The 18,215-nt window shown below is 44.3% G+C and overlaps 1 protein-coding gene across 7 annotated transcripts in view; it reads left to right on the forward strand.

Annotated features, from left to right (window-relative positions):
- arid1b (AT-rich interactive domain 1B) overlaps positions 1-18,215 on the forward strand; it is a 646,010-nt gene that overhangs the window by 524,877 nt on the left and 102,918 nt on the right. The gene's annotated exons all lie outside the window — the stretch shown is intronic.

Here is an 18,215-nt window from a genome sequence, read left to right on the forward strand (position 1 = left end):
ATGTGGTGTATTTGGGTTTTCAGAAGGCATTCGATAAAGTGCAACACAAGTGGTTATTAAACAAAATTAGGGCTCATGGGATTGGGTAATATACTAGCATGGATTGAGGATTGGTTAATGGACAGAAAACAGAGAGGAATAAACGTGTCATTTTCGGGTTGGCAGACTGTAACTAGTGGGGTACTGCAAGGATCGGTGCTTGGGCTCCAGCTATTCACAATCTATATCAATGTTTTAGAAGAGGGGACAAATGTAATATATCCAAATTCATAGAATCATAGAAATTTACAGCACAGAAGGAGGCCATTCGGCCCATCGTGTCAAATAGCTATCCAACCTAATTCCACTTTCCAGTTCTTGATCCGTAGCCTTGTAGGTTATGGCAATTCAAGTGCATATCCAAGTACTTTTTAAATGATATGAGGGTTTCTCCCTCTTTCAGGCAGTGAGTTCCACACCCCCACCACCCTTAGGGTGAAAAAATTTCTCCTCAAATCCCCTCTAAACCTTCTATCAATTACTTTCAATTTACACTCCCTGGTTATTGACCCGTCTGCTAAGGAAAAAAGGTCCTTCTTATCCACTCTGTATAGGCTCCTCGTCATTTTATACACCTCAATTAGATCTCCCCTCAGCCTCCTCTGTTCCAAAGAAAACAACCCCAGCCTATCCAATCTTTCCTCATAGCTAAAATTCTCCAGTCCAGGTAACATCCTCGTAAATCTCCTCTGTACCCTCTCTAGTGCAATCACATCTTTCCTGTAATGTGGTGACCAGAACTGCACGCAGGACTCCAGCTGTGGCCTAACTAGTGTTTTAAATAGTTCAAGCATAATCTCCCTGAGCTTATATTCTATGCCTCAGCTAATAAAGGCAAGTATCCCGAATACCTTCTTAACCATCTTATCTACCTGTCCTGCTACCTTCAGGGATCTGTGGAAATGCACTCCAAGATCCCTCTGTTCCTCTATATTTCTCAGTCTCCTACTATTTGCTGATGATACAAAGTTACGTGGGAATGTAAGTTGTGAGGAGGATGTAAAGAGGCTTCAAGGGGATATAGACAGGCTAAGTGAGTGGGCAAGAACATGGCAAATGGAATATAATGTGGAGAAATGTGAAGTTATCCACTTTGGTAGGAAAAATAGAAAAGCAGAGTATTTTAAATGGTGAGAGATTGGGAAATGTTTGTGTTCAAAGGGACCTGGGTGTCCTTGTACACGAATCGCTGAAAGTTACCATGCAGGTACAGCAAGCAATTAAGAAAGAAAATGGTATGTTAGCTTTTATTACAAGAGGATTTGAGTATGAGTAATTGGGCTGGATTTTTGGCTTGTTGCCGCCTCTGTTTTTGCCCCGGAGGGGCGTCAATGGCTGTGGTAACTTCTGAGCAGGCAGCCAACTTTCAGCGCCCCGCTGGAATTTTAGGGGCCGGTTTCGGCGGGGCGCAGAACATTACCGCCCCTGGTTGCGACACCAGCTCGATTTTTGGTTCCCACCCGATCCGTAGTGCTCCGTAGAGCACCGTGCAGGGACCGCCTGTGAAAGCAGGTGACTGAGCTGTAGCGGCTACAGTGAGGTAATATCGACCTCTGGTAAGTGTGACTTTTTTTGCGCTTAATGGTAGAATAATGACCATCTGCCATTGGAGACAAACAGAAAAAAACCATGAGATGGGGAAGGGGGCTTGGGGAAAGGGAACCAAGATGGCCAGAGGTTATACTCTGAAATTGTTGAACTTGATGTTGAATCCAAAAGGCTGTAAAGTGCCTAAACGGAAGATGAGGTGCTCTTCCTCGAGCTTCATTGGAACAATGCAGGAATCTGAGGACAGAGATACCGGAGTGTGAGTGGAGTGGAGAATTAAAGTGACAGGCAACCGGAAGCTCAGGGTCACACTTACAGACTGAACGGAGGTGTTCCGCAAAGCGGTCACCCAATCTATGTTTGGTCTCCCCAATGTAGAGGAGACCACATCGTGAGAAGCAAATACAGTATGCTAAATTGAAAGAAGTATAAGTAAATTGCTGTTTCATCTGGAAGGAGTATTTGGAGTCCTGGAGGAAGTAAAAGATCAGGTGTTGCATCTCCTGCGCTTGCACGAGAAGGGGGCCCTGGGAATGGGAATGGGAGTGGCTGCGGAATGGACCAGGGTGTCACGGAGGGAGCGGTCCCTTCGGAATGCTGAGAGGGGAGGGGGAGCGGAAGATGTGATTGGTGGTGGGGTCACGCTGGAGGTGGCGGAAATGGTGGAGGATGATCCGTTGAACGTGGAGGCTGGTGGGGTGAACCTTGTCGTGGTTCTGGGAGGGAGGGGAAGGGGTGAGAGCAGAGGTGTAGGAAATAGAACGAACACGTTCGGGGGCCATGTTAACCACGGCGGAGGGGAATCCTCGGATGAGGAAAAATGAAGACATGTCAGAGGCACTAGTGTGAAAGGTGGCATCGTCAGAACAGATGTGGCGTAGACGGAGAAACTGGGAGAATGGAATGGAGTCCTTACAGGATGTGGGGTGGGAGGAAATGTAGTCCAGGTAGCTGTGGGAGTCAGTGGGTTTATAGTGGATACTGGTCGAAAGTCTATCCCCAGAAATGGAGACAGAGAAGTCGAGGAAGGGAAGGGTCGAGTCGGAGATGGACCATGTGAAGGTGAGGGAAGGATAATAATTGGATGCAAAGCGAATGAAATTTTCTGGAGCAGGAAACGGCACCAATAAGATCATCAATGTATCGGAAAAAGAGGTGAGGGAGGGGACTCGAGTAGGACTGGAACAAAGAATGTTCCACATATCCCACGAAAAGGCAGGCATAGTAGGACCCATGTGGATTCCCGTAGCAACACCTTTAATTTGGAGAAAGTGAGTAGAGTTCAAGAAGAAGTTGTGCAATGTGAGGACAGGTTCAGCCAGGTGAAGGGTGGTGGTGGATGGGGACTGGTTGGGCCTCTGCTCGAGGAAGAAGCAGAGCGCCCTCAGGCCATCCTGATGGGGGGGATGGAAGTGTAAAGGGATTGGACTTCCATAGTGAAAGGGGCCAGGAAACTGGAAACTGTTAGTGGCTGAGGGTGTCGGAAGAGTCACAGATGTAGGTGGGAAGAGAATGGACAAAGGGAGAAAAAATAGAGTCGAGACAGGAAGAAATAAGTTCTGTGGGGCAAGAACAGGCTGAAACGATGAGTCTACCGGGGAAGTCCTGTTTGTGGATCTTGGGAAGGAGGTAGAAGCGGGCTGTGTGGGGTTGGGGAACTATGAGGTTGGTGGCTGTGGAGGGATGATCTCCAGAGGAGATGAGGTCAGTGACGGTCTGGGAAATGATGGTGTGCTGTTCAGTGGTGGGATCATGGTCCAAGGGGAGGTAGGAGGAGGTGTCAGAGAGTTGGCGATCAGACTCTGCAAGGTAGAGGTCGGTTTGCCAAACAACAACAGCGCCACCCTTGTCAGCAGGTTTAATGACAAGATTGGGGTTGAATCTGAGCGAGCAGAGTGCTGCAAGTTCAGAGGGAGGTAGGTTGGAGTGAGTGAGGTGGGCAGAGAAATTGAGACTGCCGATGTCCCGTCGGCAGTTTACAATAAAGAGGTCGTGAGAGAGTAAGAGGCCAGAGGGAGGAGCCCAGGTAGAGCAAGAATTCTGAAAAGGGAGAAAGGGTCAGCTGTGCGGAGGGAAGACTCCTGGCCGAAGAAGTGGACACAGGTGAATGCAGCGGAAAAAGAGCTCGGCATCGTGCTGAGCTCGAAATTCATTGAGGTGGGAGCGTAAGGGATGAAGCTCAAGTCTTTGCTGAGGACTGATCGTTCGGGGTCAGAGAGGGGAAGGTCAGAGGGGATAGTGAAAACACGGCTGGGGATGAGATTGGAAGAAGAGATCCCTGCTGGCTCTCCTTAATTAACTTGAACCTCTCCAAGTGCCCGTTAATTTTTTCCCTGATTATTGTTTCTAAAATCTTACCCACCACTGATGTTAAACTGACCAGCCTGTAGTTACTAGGATTATCCTTGTACCCTTTCTTGAACAAGAGTGTCACATTTGCCACTTTCCAATCCTCTGGAACTTCCCCCGCATCTAGGGAAGATTGGAAGACTATAGACAGCCCTTTCGCTATCAGCCTTGATCTTATTGAATGGCAGAGTAGACTTGAGGGCCCAATTGGCCTACTCCTGCTCCTATTTCTTATGTTCTTACAAGGTAACACATATATTTGGAGTGCTCTTCATTTTGTTGCCATATCTCACCCCTTTCAAATAAAAGCAGTTTGACTTTCAGCTTCCGACTTTCCAATCTTGTCTTTCTCCCTGAAAAAAATCTTAACAGAAGTTCCAATATTAAAAACTCATTTTTTGTGATATTTCAACATTGGATCCTAGTTAATTCTTTCTTAATGGTGCAAAATTGTAAACCATGTCCTCATAGAGTAAACCTAAGTAAGATCGTCGCTAACAGCACTGAGATTCCAGGGCTTCTTCTGAGAATCACTGCAGGAACTGTTCCATCAGTCATCTATTTAGTTGAAATGTACAGTGTATTGGAACAAAAGTGATCACCTGCATACTAGACTCTTAATGACTGATGAGGTGAGTTGCATACCCAAACATTTCCACAGGCTGGTCTTCCCATCTTGTGTTTCTTATCACCTATTGCATCGTTAGATGCTGTTAAGTAAACAACAGACGCTTAGTCACATTGTCTGCTTTGAGAAAAATGCTAAAAATCTTAACTAATTGGGCCTGTATAGTGATGGGTGACCATCACTGTAAGTCACCTAATGTAAAGTGGACTGTCTTAGGATGTTTACTGTCCATTTGTGTCCATCAATTCATGTTTTTATGAAAGCATTAGAATAAAGTGTGTGATGAAAGCATATGGTTTTTAATTCAATCATTTGGCAATCCAAGTTGCCATTAGTAGATTTAGAAAACTAGATGGACTTCTGATATGTGAAATTGGCTTCAAACTAAACAGTTGTAAAGTACCATACTATTACCCCTCCACATTTCCACCAGCAGCAGCAGTAACATATAGCCAGAATAATAATGTGTTAAAGCAAATTCTTCACAGCTTTAATTGTGGACTATTAGGATCAAAACCTCATGAAAAACCTGATGTTTCTTTTAAAGTGATAATAGAGATTGATCGCCCTCTGTGCAGCATTATTCAAACAGTGTCTAAAGCAGTTCCATACATCTGTCTGGAAAGGGAGTAGTATTATAAACAGCATTATGATGGGGAAATAGCTGGAAAATACATGGGATAAATATAGATGCTTGGATATAAATGCAAATTTGTTAGTATTTTTTTAAAGGAAACTAAAAATATGTCTGTTTAGAATATTATTCTGACAGTCAACGACAGTAGTCCAGCGGTACCCACTGGTTGCAAAACCCTTGAAGTTGATCACCTCGTGATCCTGCTCCAAGGTTACCCAGCCATGTATGAGTCCTTGGAATAGGGGTAAGCATCCCGAGGACCTCCCGCTATCAATTTTATGGATCATGGGCCTCTGGACGCATACTTTCTTTCACCAACTAAGCAGTTGCTCTGAGTGGTTCAAAGCAGGAGCCGCATTAATAGTTTAAGAAGTTGACATCTTCCTATTTTGCCAGTTGTCACGTTGGCATGATTATTCCAGCTGGCAGGGAATTAAGGAAGGGGATACATTAATGTCATAAATTAGTTGGAATGTTTAAGTGTGGTGCACAGTCTCGTGTTGCAAGTCAGAAATTCCTGTATGGAACTGATGGATTTAGCAGATATATGAATCTTGAACTGTTTCCTGGTTGTCCTCCTCATAGGAAAGCTTTCACCTGAAGATAGCTTCTTTTTATAACTTTTCCAAAATTTAAAAATTAATGCAGACTACTTTACCTGTTGTCATATTTGGCAATTCTTCGCTGACCACTGATTTGCAAACTTGAAATTCTGGCAACAGTGCACTTCTAAATTGTGGTCTCCTAATAGGAAGGATCTGGAGGTGAGCCCAGTACTTTTGGTGTGACTCGCTGCATCTTGGAATGTTTGAATGTCGGCTTCACAATTCCCAAACAGTGTGATCTTAAGCTTCAGCAGCCCTGCTGGAGGAGGTGTGTGAAACTCCTGCCAAAGAGAAGTGAGAAAATTAGAACATGCGTCAACCAACACGTCTGTTCTGCACCTCTGAATAGCATTGCAAACAGCCATGGTGACTTTTTTGTTGATCCTATTCACTTTTTAATGATGAAATTAAGGTATAATGATGTAAATATTTTTTTAATTCAGCATTGTTTAGTTAGAGAAGAGCATGTGCCATTGATAGAAATGAGAGACAATTCTCTTACAAAACTGGAATTAGAGAGCACAAAGAAAGAGTGCATGCCTGAGACTAGAGTTATTCACCTAATTATTTTCAATAAAGATTTTTCATTTAAAGAAAGCTGGAGTTTTGATGTGTTCAAGGTGAGTCGTAACAGTGCAAGGTGAATGCCCACTTTTAATTTGGGCGATCTATGTAAGCATCACAGACTGCTGGATTTGGTATTCCATGGCCAAATGCAATGAAATGCCCCTACTCTGTCCAGCTATATGTGTCTTTGCTCCAACTTTCAGTGAGTACCCGATATTGTACCAGTGCTTTTCTACTTCCCACACCACCTGTTTCCATGAATGCTGTGTGCTCTAGTTCAGTATCAAACTGGGAATTTTGTACTGTGGGAGCATGCCCGCTAGTAATTAGATCGAGGTTACCACCACTTCCATTTTATGTAGGACTTTGGTGATTTCAGAAAGACTTTAATGTCATTCAGTTGTGCTGAGTTGAAATAAAGTCCAAGAGATCAAGAATACTGTTTTTTCTAAATCTATTGCTTTTCCCTAATTGCCCTGAGATGGTGCTCGTGGGACTTCTCCTTGAACTGCTAATGTCCTTGTGCTGATACTACTCACGCCATAGTATTTATTGAGTAAGCAATTCCAAGATTTTGACCATCCCACTAGACAGTGATAATCCAGGAGTTGTAATATTTTCTCTTAAATATTGTTAAAATGCATCATACTTTATGGAAGCTGAGCACAATTATGCCTCTGCTTCGCCTTACACGCTATACATTGTTGTTACAAATTTGCCATAGATACTTTCTCAGTTTCAGTGGCATTAGTTGCTCCCGTAACAGTCTGAGTATCTTACTTTTATGGGAGTTGATGCATGGTGCCATACAGCTACTTGAATGATAAAATAACGGAAGGATTTAACAATAGTACTCTATTGTGACATGGAGTGTACATTTCTGTCTTTTGAATGTGTATTAATTATCTCTGAAGGCAGATCGAGCAAACACTTGGTGAGGTGAGTCTTTAAATTGCTTCATTTCACATCAGGTGAATGTACAGAGCAACAATTGTGATTGGTTTCACTTATTTCAATTTTCAAGTAATAATGTAAAATAGTAAATACAGTACACTTCCCCACATCAGTGGGCATTCTTAATTAACTTAAACAGGATAGCTCTTCTGCATTCTGACCTACATCCCTGGGCAAAATCACTTCTCCCTGCTTTCTCCTGTGTTTTTCTGGGCATGACTTTACTGGGGCCTTTCTCTTCACAGATGAAAGATTTCCAACACAGTTGGTGTGAAGTGTTTTGTTTCCAATTATTCAGGGAAGCAAAGGATTTGATTATTGTTTACACTCTGGGGGAAACAACTTCTATTCAGCATATTAACCATATTTTGTTTAAGTTTTTTTTTAAAGAAAATTTGTTTTAAAAAAAAAATAAAACTAACTCATATTTTCAAAATTTTGGAATATGATAGTTGTACTTTTGTAACTGTGTAATTCTTTCCTCAACATTTAATACATATTAAGAATACGTGCACCTAAATGAGTACATATAACACATGCAAGAAATCAAAAGCTTAGTTATTTACAAACAAAGCTGGGTTTTATTTACAGGAATGGAACACTTTCGGGTTGTTTGAGTCTAGTGCAAGGTTAAGATTGATATCCACAGTAATGGGAATAGGGTGGGACTGCACAACTGTATCCACAACAGAAAATTACTCTCCTCATTATACGCATAACCAAAAGAGACTTCTATTGAAATAAATGAGGGGACAATTTGTATTTTTCAACAACTCTACACTTCACAACACTAGCAGATATGCACGAAGTGAAACTAAATGTGCTTCACCTGATTATTCAAATCTAGAAAGCATGGCTTTAAAAAAGTATGCTTTTTCCCCCCCAACCCAGTGTATTGTCTTAATTTGTTTTAGGATTAACCTGTATCTACATTGCTATAACTTTGAATGGTATTGTTAGTAAAAGCTGCCTTTGATTTATTTTGGAAGTCTGGTGGTAAAGCATGAAAAAGTACCTTGTTATACAGTCAGAACACTTTCAAGTTCTTACACAAGACTGGCATGGACCAACATTGTTTCACATTTTCCGAATAATAATCCCTATTTTTGTTCTCTTACACTTTTGTGTGTTCAACAAAAATTATTTTGTTTCTTCAAGATGTGACAACATTTGTAACCATATGTCTGTTGCCGCCACAAACACGATGGGCAGAATGGCCTCCTTCTGTGCTGCAAATTTCTGAGATTCTATGAAATTTTGACAATCATAGAATCATAGAATGATACAGCACAGCAGGAGGCTCTTTAGTAGAGCTCTCCAATTAATCACGCTCCCTGCTCTTTCCCCGTAGCCCTGTAAATTGTTTCCCTTCAAGTATTTATCCATTTCCATTTGAATTATTATTGAATCTGCTTCCACCACCCTTTCAGGCAGAGCATTCCAGATCATAACAACTTGAGTTCTTTTACCTACTATGTCACTGGAAACAGTTTCTCCTTAATTACTCAATCAAAACTATTCCTGATTTTGAACACCTCTATAATAATAGCAACGTGTTTACATAGTGCCTTTAACGTAGTAAAATGTCCCAAGGCACTTCACAGGAGTGTTATAAGACAAAACAAATACATTTGACGTCGAACCACATAAGAGCTTACGGCTGATGACCAAAAGCTTGGTCAAAGAGGTGGGTTTTAAGGGGAAATGAAAAACACAGAAACATTGGCCTGTATTTTCTGGGGCCTACAGGTGCATACGCGCCCACAAGGGCAGCAAGTTTCGGCTTTTTGCGCACAAAGCGCATGAGCGAAAACCCGGAACTTGCGATCTGTAGCCATCCCCGGGAAAAGGGCACAGGCGGGGAGTTGGGCTATTTGCCTAACGACTGCCCAGTGATAGTCCGTGAAATTCTTATGCCTGGTAAAAGCAGATGTATGGTCTGCTTTTACCATTGTAAGAGTTCAAATGAATATAAAAATAACTTTTTTTCAATTATTTAAACATTAAAACACCTGTAAAATGGTTATTTTTAGCCCCTTTAAAACGTTTACACTTATTTTTCAAAAAATTTAATTTTTGTTTTAACTTGTTTAATGAAATTGTATTTTTTATTAATTTTAAATATGTAATGTTTTTTTATTTGGTATGTAAATATGTTTTTTATATAATCCCCATAAGCATGAATGGGCAACCCTTTTTTCATTGATTGGACCGGCCCATGTGATCCCTGGGCACTTGCGAACCGTATGTGCCCCTGAGATACGTGGGCCTCTACTCATGTCTACGCGTTGAAGCCGAGGAGTGCGAGTCTCCGTGAATCCCCAGACAGAACATAGGCATGGATTTTATTTGCGGATCGGAGGCATTTCCCCGTGAGACGTCTCCGACCGCAAATTCAGGTCCATTTATTTCAGTGAGTGAGCAGTCAATGTATGGAAGAGGCTCCCGAGGGAGACGGAGGAAGGCAGTCAGTATTGATTCATTCAAATACAAATTAGATGGATTTCTTTCAGAAAATAAAATTTTGGGATACAGTATATGAGTAATTTGAGACCTGATGTTTAGCAAGTGTAGCATATTTGGGTGGAGCAGGTGACTTTGGGCCCTAAGGCTTCCAAAGCTTTCTATCACTGGGGTTTTCCTTTAGTCATGTCTGGTCTGCTGTAAACTAATTGATGTATATTGATTGTCATGCTTAGTCAACAACTCCATTATTGTTGTATCATGTGGCTACCAGGTTGGTAGAACACAAGAAATAGGAGCAGGAGTAGGCCATTTGACCCCTCAAGCCTGCTTTTGCCATTTAATAAGATCATGGCTGATCTGATTATGGACTCAGTTCCACTTCCCTGCCCGTTCCCCATAACCCTTTACTCCCTTATCGCTCAAAAATCTGTATCTCCACCTTAAATATAGTCAATGACCCAGCCTCCACAGCTCTCTGGGGCAAAGAATTCCATATATTTACAACCCTCTGAGAGAAGAAATTCCTCCTCATCTCAGTTTTAAATGGGCAGCCCCTTATTCTGAGATTATGTCCCCTAGATTTAGTTTCCCCTGTGAGTGGAAATATACTCTCTGCATCCACCTTGTCGAGCCCCCTCATTATCTTATATGTTTCGATAAGATCGCCTCTCATTCTTCTGAAGTAGAGGCCCAACCTACTCAACCTATCTTCATAAGTCAACCCCCACATCTCCAGAATCAACCTAGTGAACCTTCTCTGAACTACCTCCAATGCAAGTATATCCTTCCTTAAATACGGAGACCAAAACTGCATGCGGTACTCCAGGTGTGACCTCACCAATACCCTGTACAGTTGTAGCAGGACTTCTCTGCTTTTATACTCTATCCCCCTTGCAATAAAGGCCAACATTCCATTTGCCTTCCTGATCACTTGCTGTACCTGCATACTAACTTTTTGTGTTTCATGTACAAGGACCCCCAGGTCCCTCGGTACTGCAGCACTTTGCAATTTTTCTCCATTTAAATTATAATTTGCTTGTCTATTGTTTTCTGCCAAAGTGGATATCCTCACATTTTCCTACATTTTCCCACATTATACTCCATCTGCCAAATTTTTGCCCATTCACTTAGCCGGTCTATATCCCTTTGCAGATTTTTAATGTCTTCCTCATAATTTGCTTTTCCACCCATCTTTGTATCATCAGTAAACTTGGCTACATTACACTCGGTCCCTTCATCCAAGTCATTAATATAGATTGTAAATAGTTGAGGCCCCAGCACCAATCCCTGCAGCACCCCACTAGTTACTGTTTGCCAACTGGAAAATGACCTATTTATCCCAACTCTCTGTTTTCGGTTAGTTAACCAATCCTCAATCCATGCTAATATATTACCCCCAACCCTGTGAACTTTTATCTTGTGCAGTAACCTTTTATGTGACACCTTAGCGAATGCCTTCCAGAAATCCAAATACACCACATCCACTGGTTCCCCCTTATCCACCCTTCTTGTTACATCCTCAAAGAACTCTAGCAAATTTGTCAAAATGATTTCCCTTTCAGAAAACCATGCAGACTTTGCTTGATTAAATGAAGCTTTTTTAAATGTCCCGCTATTGCTTCCTTAATAATGGACTCCAGCATTTTCCCAATGACAGATGTTAGGCTAACCGGTCTATAGTTTCCTGCTATCTGTCTTCCTCCTTTTTTAAATAGAGGTTGACATTTGCGGTTTTCTAATCCACTGGGACCTCCCCAGAATCCAGGGAATTTTGGTAGATTATAACCAATGCATCCACTACCTCTGCAGCCACTTCCTTGAAGACCCTAGGATGCCAACACTGCCTTCATACCTTTTGTCATGTATTCAACTGTCATTGGAATCCATGTATAAACTGACCTAAGTTGTACACTGTGAGAACACTGACCACGAGGTGGTGAACTTGTGGGAGACACTCCAAACTGGACTTTCAGGTATAAAAGGGGAAGCTCCACCCACCTTCATCATTTCAGTGCTGGAATAAAGGTTACTGGACACAGAGTGACCTTCTCTCAAGTATGGGCCTCGTGTGCATTTGTACTGTATCGTAAGGACATATCACCTTTGTAGTCTTTAGTTAAGCTTAGGACACTGGTTAGAGATCCAACTTTCTCAACCTCCAACTGAATTTGAAATTCAACCATATTATGGTCACTCAATCTTTACGAGAAGATTGTTTATTAATCCTGTCTCATTACACAGTACCAGATCTAAGATAGCCTGCTTCCTGGTTGGTTCCGCAACGTACTGTTCAAGGAAACTATAAGAACATAAGAACATAAGAATTAGGAACAGGAGTAGGCCATCTAGCCCCTCGAGCCTGCTCCGCCATTCAACAAGATCATGGCTGATCTGGCCGTGGACTCAGCTCCACTTACCCGCTCCCCATAACCCTTAATTCCCTTATTGGTTAAAAATCTATCTATCTGTGACTTGAATACATTCAATGAGCTAGCCTCAACTGCTTCCTTGGGCAGAGAATTCCACAGATTCACAACCCTCTGGGAGAAGAAATTCCTCTCAACTCAGTTTTAAATTGGCTCCCCCCGTATTTTGAGGCTGTGCCCCCTAGTTCTAGTCTCCTCGACCAGTGGAAACAACCTCTCTGCCTCTATCTTGTCTATCCCTTTCATTATTTTAAATGTTTCTATAAGATCACCCCTCATCCTTCTGAACTCCAACGAGTAAAGACCCAGTCTACTCAATCTATCATCATAAGATAACCCTCTCATCTCCGGAATCAGCCTAGTGAATCGTCTCTGTGCCCCCTCCAAAGCTAGTATATCCTTCCTTAAGTAAGGTGACCAAAACTGCACGCAGTACTCCAGGTGCGGCCTCACCAATACCCTATACAGTTGCAGAAAGACCTCCCTGCTTTTGTACTCCATCCCTCTCGCAATGAAGGCCAACATTCCATTCGCCTTCCTGATTACCTGCTGCACCTGCAAACTAACTTTTCGGGATTCATGCACAAGGACCCCCAGGTCCCTCTGCACTGCAGCATGTTGTAATTTCTCCCCATTCAAATAATATTCCCTTTTACTGTTTTTTTTTTCCCAAGGTGGATGACCTCACACTTTCCGACATTGTATTCCATCTGCCAAACCTTAGCCCATTCACTTAACCTATCTAAATCTCTTTGCAGCCTCTCTGTGTCCTCTACACAACCCGCTTTCCCACTAATCTTTGTGTCATCTGCAAATTTTGTTACACTACACTCCGTCCCCTCTTCCAGGTCATCTATGTATATTGTAAACAGTTGTGGTCCCAGCACCGATCCCTGTGGCACACCACTAACCACTGATTTCCAACCCGAAAAGGATCCATTTATCCCAACTCTCTGCTTTCTGTTAGCCAGCCAATTCTCGATCCATGCTAATACATTTCCACTGACTCCGCGTACCTTTATCTTCTGCAGTAACCTTTTGTGTGGCACCTTATCGAATGTCTTTTGAAAATCTAAATACACCACATCCATCGGTACACCTCTATCCACCATGCTCGTTATATCCTCAAAGAATTCCAGTAAATTAGTTAAACATGATTTCCCCTTCATGAATCCATGCTGCATCTGCTTGATTGCACTATCCTGGATACACTCTATGAACTCTTCCTCAAGGCTACCCCGGCCAATTTGCTTTGTCCAATCAATATGGAGGTTAAAATCACCCATGATTATTGCCGTTCCTTTATTACAAGCCTCCATTATTTCTTGATTTCTACTTCTCCAATAGTGTAGCTACTATTGGGGGGCCTATAGACTACGCCCACCGGTAACTTTTCCCCTTATTATTCCTTATCTCCACCCAAACTGATTCAACATCTTGATCTTCTGAGCCAATATCGTTTCTCACTAACGCACTGATCTCATCTTTTACTAACAGAGCCAGCTCCTTTTCCTTTCCATCTGTCCTTCCGAATTGTCAAATACCCCTGAATATTTAGTTCCCAGCCTAGGTCGCCTTGCAACCACATCTCTTTAATGGTTATCAGATCATACCCATTTATAACTATTTGTGCCGTCAACTCATCTATTTTGTTACGAATGCTGCGTGCATTCAGATAAAGAGCTTTAAAAAAAATTTTTACCCTTTTTTTTCCTTCTTTGACCCCACTTTCTGATTCACTTTTATGTTTATACATTCTGTGAAGGTGAACTCGATGGCCCGTGGTCTTTTTCCGTCTAGCAACCCCTATGTTTCTATAAGGAAAGACTGAGTAAAATATGGATTCACTTGTTTTCAACTGTGCCACCAAACAGAATGGTTCGCCTCTGTAATAGGTAACTGTTTCTCCCCAATTGCCATTCTTTACTAGTGAGTTAGACAGTGAGTCTTGACAGGCTTATTCAACTTTGAAGGGCATCATAGCTGAACTTAATCCTGGCCTTGCCAAAACATTCATTATTTTTTTTAAATTCAGACTCGTACACGGACACTTTTCAGGAGGGATCACTGGGCCGCAGTGACATGAGTAGCAGGAGCCCTGATTTTCTTCCTTCCTAGTGCAGGTGTGCTGAGGTCACTTGTAGCATCCCAACTACTGTGCTGACTGACATCAGCAACCAGTTGGGCCATTGAGGGAACATCTGACTACATTGACATAGTCTCGGAAAAAATTAATTTGGAAGGATGGGAGAAGGGTGGTTGCTGCACCAACACTGTGTAGGAAGAGGGTTTTTATCCATACTTCCAAAAGCAACCCAGAAAGGGAAGACTTAATGTCATCTGTCTGTACCATCGTTAGAGATCTGCTTAAAATAACTGCTCTTGTGCAAATACAGAATTGGAGTGTGCCTTGGGCAGCAAGATGTCCCTTAAATAGAAGCTACCAAGAAGTACAAGATCGTACATGTCTGCCATCTTGAGATCATGGCAGTTCAGGCTGAAACACTCATTGATACATTCACCTTTGTTCGTTTTGGCTGTGTATTATACAACAAACTTTGTAACTGTATTGAAGCTGGTTTGAGAATCTCCATTTATGGAGCTGCTGGATTACTCTTAAAATCTTTGCTCAAGGTGAACAGATAAAGGCATTTCTAGGATAATAAATGACATATTTTAGTGCCCGAAACACAAAAGAGCACAGGTGTTTTATCTTGTACAGTGGAACACTGCTAATCTGAACAATTCAGGACCAAACAAAATTTGGACCAGCAGATTGTTCAATAAATGACTCGATGTGGAATTTAATTTATGGGATACTGTTGGCTGTAAAGAAAACAGAGTAATGTGAATAGCTGTTTAAGTTTTGAATTTTAAGCACAGTCATTGTCACTATCACTGCTTAAAATCAGCACAGGGAGTCAGACCTAGCGTATTGAGAGGGAGAGTCGGCATTTAAATATTCAAAGTGCTTAACTGCATGAAAATTTTTGTGTCCTTCTGCACATGCAGTAGGACCCGCCCCTATTGCGCATGCGCACCCCATCACCTTCTGCGCATATGCGCTGGCATCGAGGTCTGGCCGCACATGCGCAGTACCCCACAGTGCAGCGTGGCCCACGCTTTGTTCAGCTTCATAAATCAAGGTCAGGGGAAACTTGGATCAAAAGGGGAGAAATGGGGGATCGGAGAGAGAGAGAGGGGTGGAGACGGGGGGGGGGGGGGGCGCGGAAGAGAGAGGGGGAGGAGGAGAGAGAAAGAGAGAGATGGGGAAAGAAAGACTTGGATTTATATAGCGTCGTTCACGACTACCGGACGTCTCAAAGCGCTTTACAGCCAATAAAGTACTTTTGGAGTGTAGTCACTGTTGTAATGTGGGAAACGCAGCAGCCAACTTGCGCACAAGCAAACTCCAACAAACCGCAATGTGATAGTGACCATATAATCTGTTTTTGTTATGTTGTTTGAGGGATAAATATTGGCCAGGACATCGCGGATAACTCCCCTGCTCTTCTTTGAAATAGTGTTATATTATCTTTTACGTCCACCTGAGAGAGCAGACAGGGCCTCGGTTTAACGTCTCATCCGAAAGACGGCACCTCCAACAGTGCAGCACTCCCTCAGCACTGCACTGGAGTGTTAGCCTAGATTTTAGTGCTCAAATCCCTGGAGTGGGACTTGAACCCACAATCTTCTGACTCAGAGGCTACCCACTGAGCCACAGCTGACACTGGGGAGAGAGAGAGAGAGAGTGGGGTGGAGGGGGGGGTGGGGGAAGAGAGGGGGGGGGGGGGAAGAGAGGGAGAGAAAGAGAGAGAGAGAGAGAGAGAGGGGTGGGGGGGAGAGAAGAGAGAGGAGAGAGAGAGGGGCGGGGTAGGAGAGAGAGAGAGAGGGGGGTGGGGACAGAGAGAGAGAGAGGGGGGGAGACAGACAGAGAGAGGGGCGGGGGAGACAGACAGAGAGAGGGGGGGAAGAGACAGACAGAGAGAGGGGGGGGGAAGAGAGAGAGAGGGGGGGAAGAGAGAGAGAGGGGGGGGAGACAGAGAGAGAGGGGGGGGAGACAGAGAGAGAGAGAGGGAGGGGGGAGAGAGAGGGAGGGGGGAGAGAGAGGGAGGGGGGGAGAGAGAGAGGGAGGGGGGAAGAGACACGAGAGAGAGGGGTAGGGGAGAGACAGAGAGGGGGGGGAGAGACAGAGAGAGGGAGGGGTAGGGGGGAGAGAGAGAGAGAGAGGGAGGGGGGAGAGAGACAGAGGGGTAGAGACGGGGAGAGAGACAGAGAGAGATGGTGGGAGAGAGAGAGAGAGAGAGAGAGAGGGAGGGGGAAGAGAGAGAGACAGAGGGAGGGGGAAGAGAGAGAGACAGAGGGAGGGGGAAGAGAGAGAGACAGAGGGGGGGGGGGAGAGACAGAGAGAGGGAGGGGGGCAGAGACAGAGAGAGAGAGGGAGGGGGGCAGAGACAGACAGAGAGAGAGAGGGAGAGAGAGGGAGGGGGGAAGAGACAGCGAGAGAGAGAGAGGGAGGGGTGGGGAGAGAGAGAGGGAGGGGGGGAGAGACAGACGAGAGGGAGGGGGAGAGAGAGAGGGGTAGGGGAGAGACAGACAGAGAGGGAGGGGTAGGGGAGAGACAGAGAGGGGGGGAGAGACAGAGAGAGGGAGGGGTAGGGGAGAGAGGGAGGGGGGAGAGAGACAGAGGGGGAGAGAGAGAGAGAGAGTGGGGTAGAGACAGAGAGAGATAGGGGGAGAGAGACAGAGAGGGGGGTGGGGGGGAGAGACAGAGAGAGGGGTGGGGGGAGAGAGACAGAGGGTGGTGGGGGGAGAGAGACAGAGATGGGGGTGGGGGGGAGAGAGAGGGGAGGGAGAGAGAGGGGGGGCGGGAGGGAGAAAGGGGAAGGGGAGAGAAGAGGGAGAGAGAGGGGACGGGGGAGAGAGAGAGAAAGGGGGGGGGAGACAGAGAGAGAGAAAGGGGGGAGACAGAGAGAGCGATGTGGGGGGGGGAGAGGGAGACTAGAGGGAGGGAGAGAGGGACATTTGTGGGAGGGAGAGAAAGAGGGGCGTATCATAGGGAGGGAGAGAGAGGGATGGAGGGGGAGATCAAAGGAATCGGAGGGGGTGGGGAGGGGGGAATAAAGAGTATCGAGAGTGCAGTGAGGATGGCAGAAGAACGTGATCCAGGTCTAAAGGGGAGGTTGAGAGCGAGAATGTGATCCAGATGGTAAGACTGGACAAAATGTCACAGCACTGTCACTATTCACTTCATACCCAATAAACCTGTTAACAATCCGTGACCTGCATACAATGCCCCATCTATGGCCAGGAGGGGGGTGAGTAGGTCATGAATCCGTGGGGGATGAACTTGGGCAGGGGGAGAAGGCCAGGAACCTGGGGTGACGGTGGGGGAAGAGAGTCAGGAACTTGGGCAGGGAGTTCAGGAACTTGTGCTGGGGGGGAAGGTCAAGAACTTGGGGGATGGGGACAGGAACTTCTTTGAGGGGTGGGAGAAGGTCTTAACCCATGAGAGTGAGCCCTGTCTATTCCAAGTGAGCTCTGTTCTGTCTGGAGTTGGCAGTCAGAATGACTCAAATTACACTTTGCAAAGAGAAACAGCTGGGTGTGTCTTAGCCACCGAGGGGCTAAGACACACCCAGCAATCAGGACTTGTCATCAAGGGGGCCCAATCAAAGCTTTAGGTGTTGCAAATTAATGCACCCTTAAATATTGCAGAGCTGAAGGAGCAGAGCAGGGAACCAGCTGACAGCAGTGTGTTCCATTCCTCTAATGCTGTTTGTTAATTCTATTTCTCTTTCCTTACTTCATTCCAGCTACTGTTGCTGATTTTAATTCTGATTATTAAATGTGATTTCTTGTTGTCTCATTAGGCATTGCAGCAGTCACATTTCCATTATCATTTTTTCTTAGCTAAATTTGTAGGTCCTGTTCTAAGTTCTAGAGGAATTTTACTTATAAATGGTTATTGTACATTTTACAACTACAAAGTAAAG

Source organism: Pristiophorus japonicus, chromosome 9, assembly GCF_044704955.1.
Source record: "Pristiophorus japonicus isolate sPriJap1 chromosome 9, sPriJap1.hap1, whole genome shotgun sequence".
Lineage (NCBI taxonomy): Eukaryota > Metazoa > Chordata > Chondrichthyes > Pristiophoridae > Pristiophorus > Pristiophorus japonicus.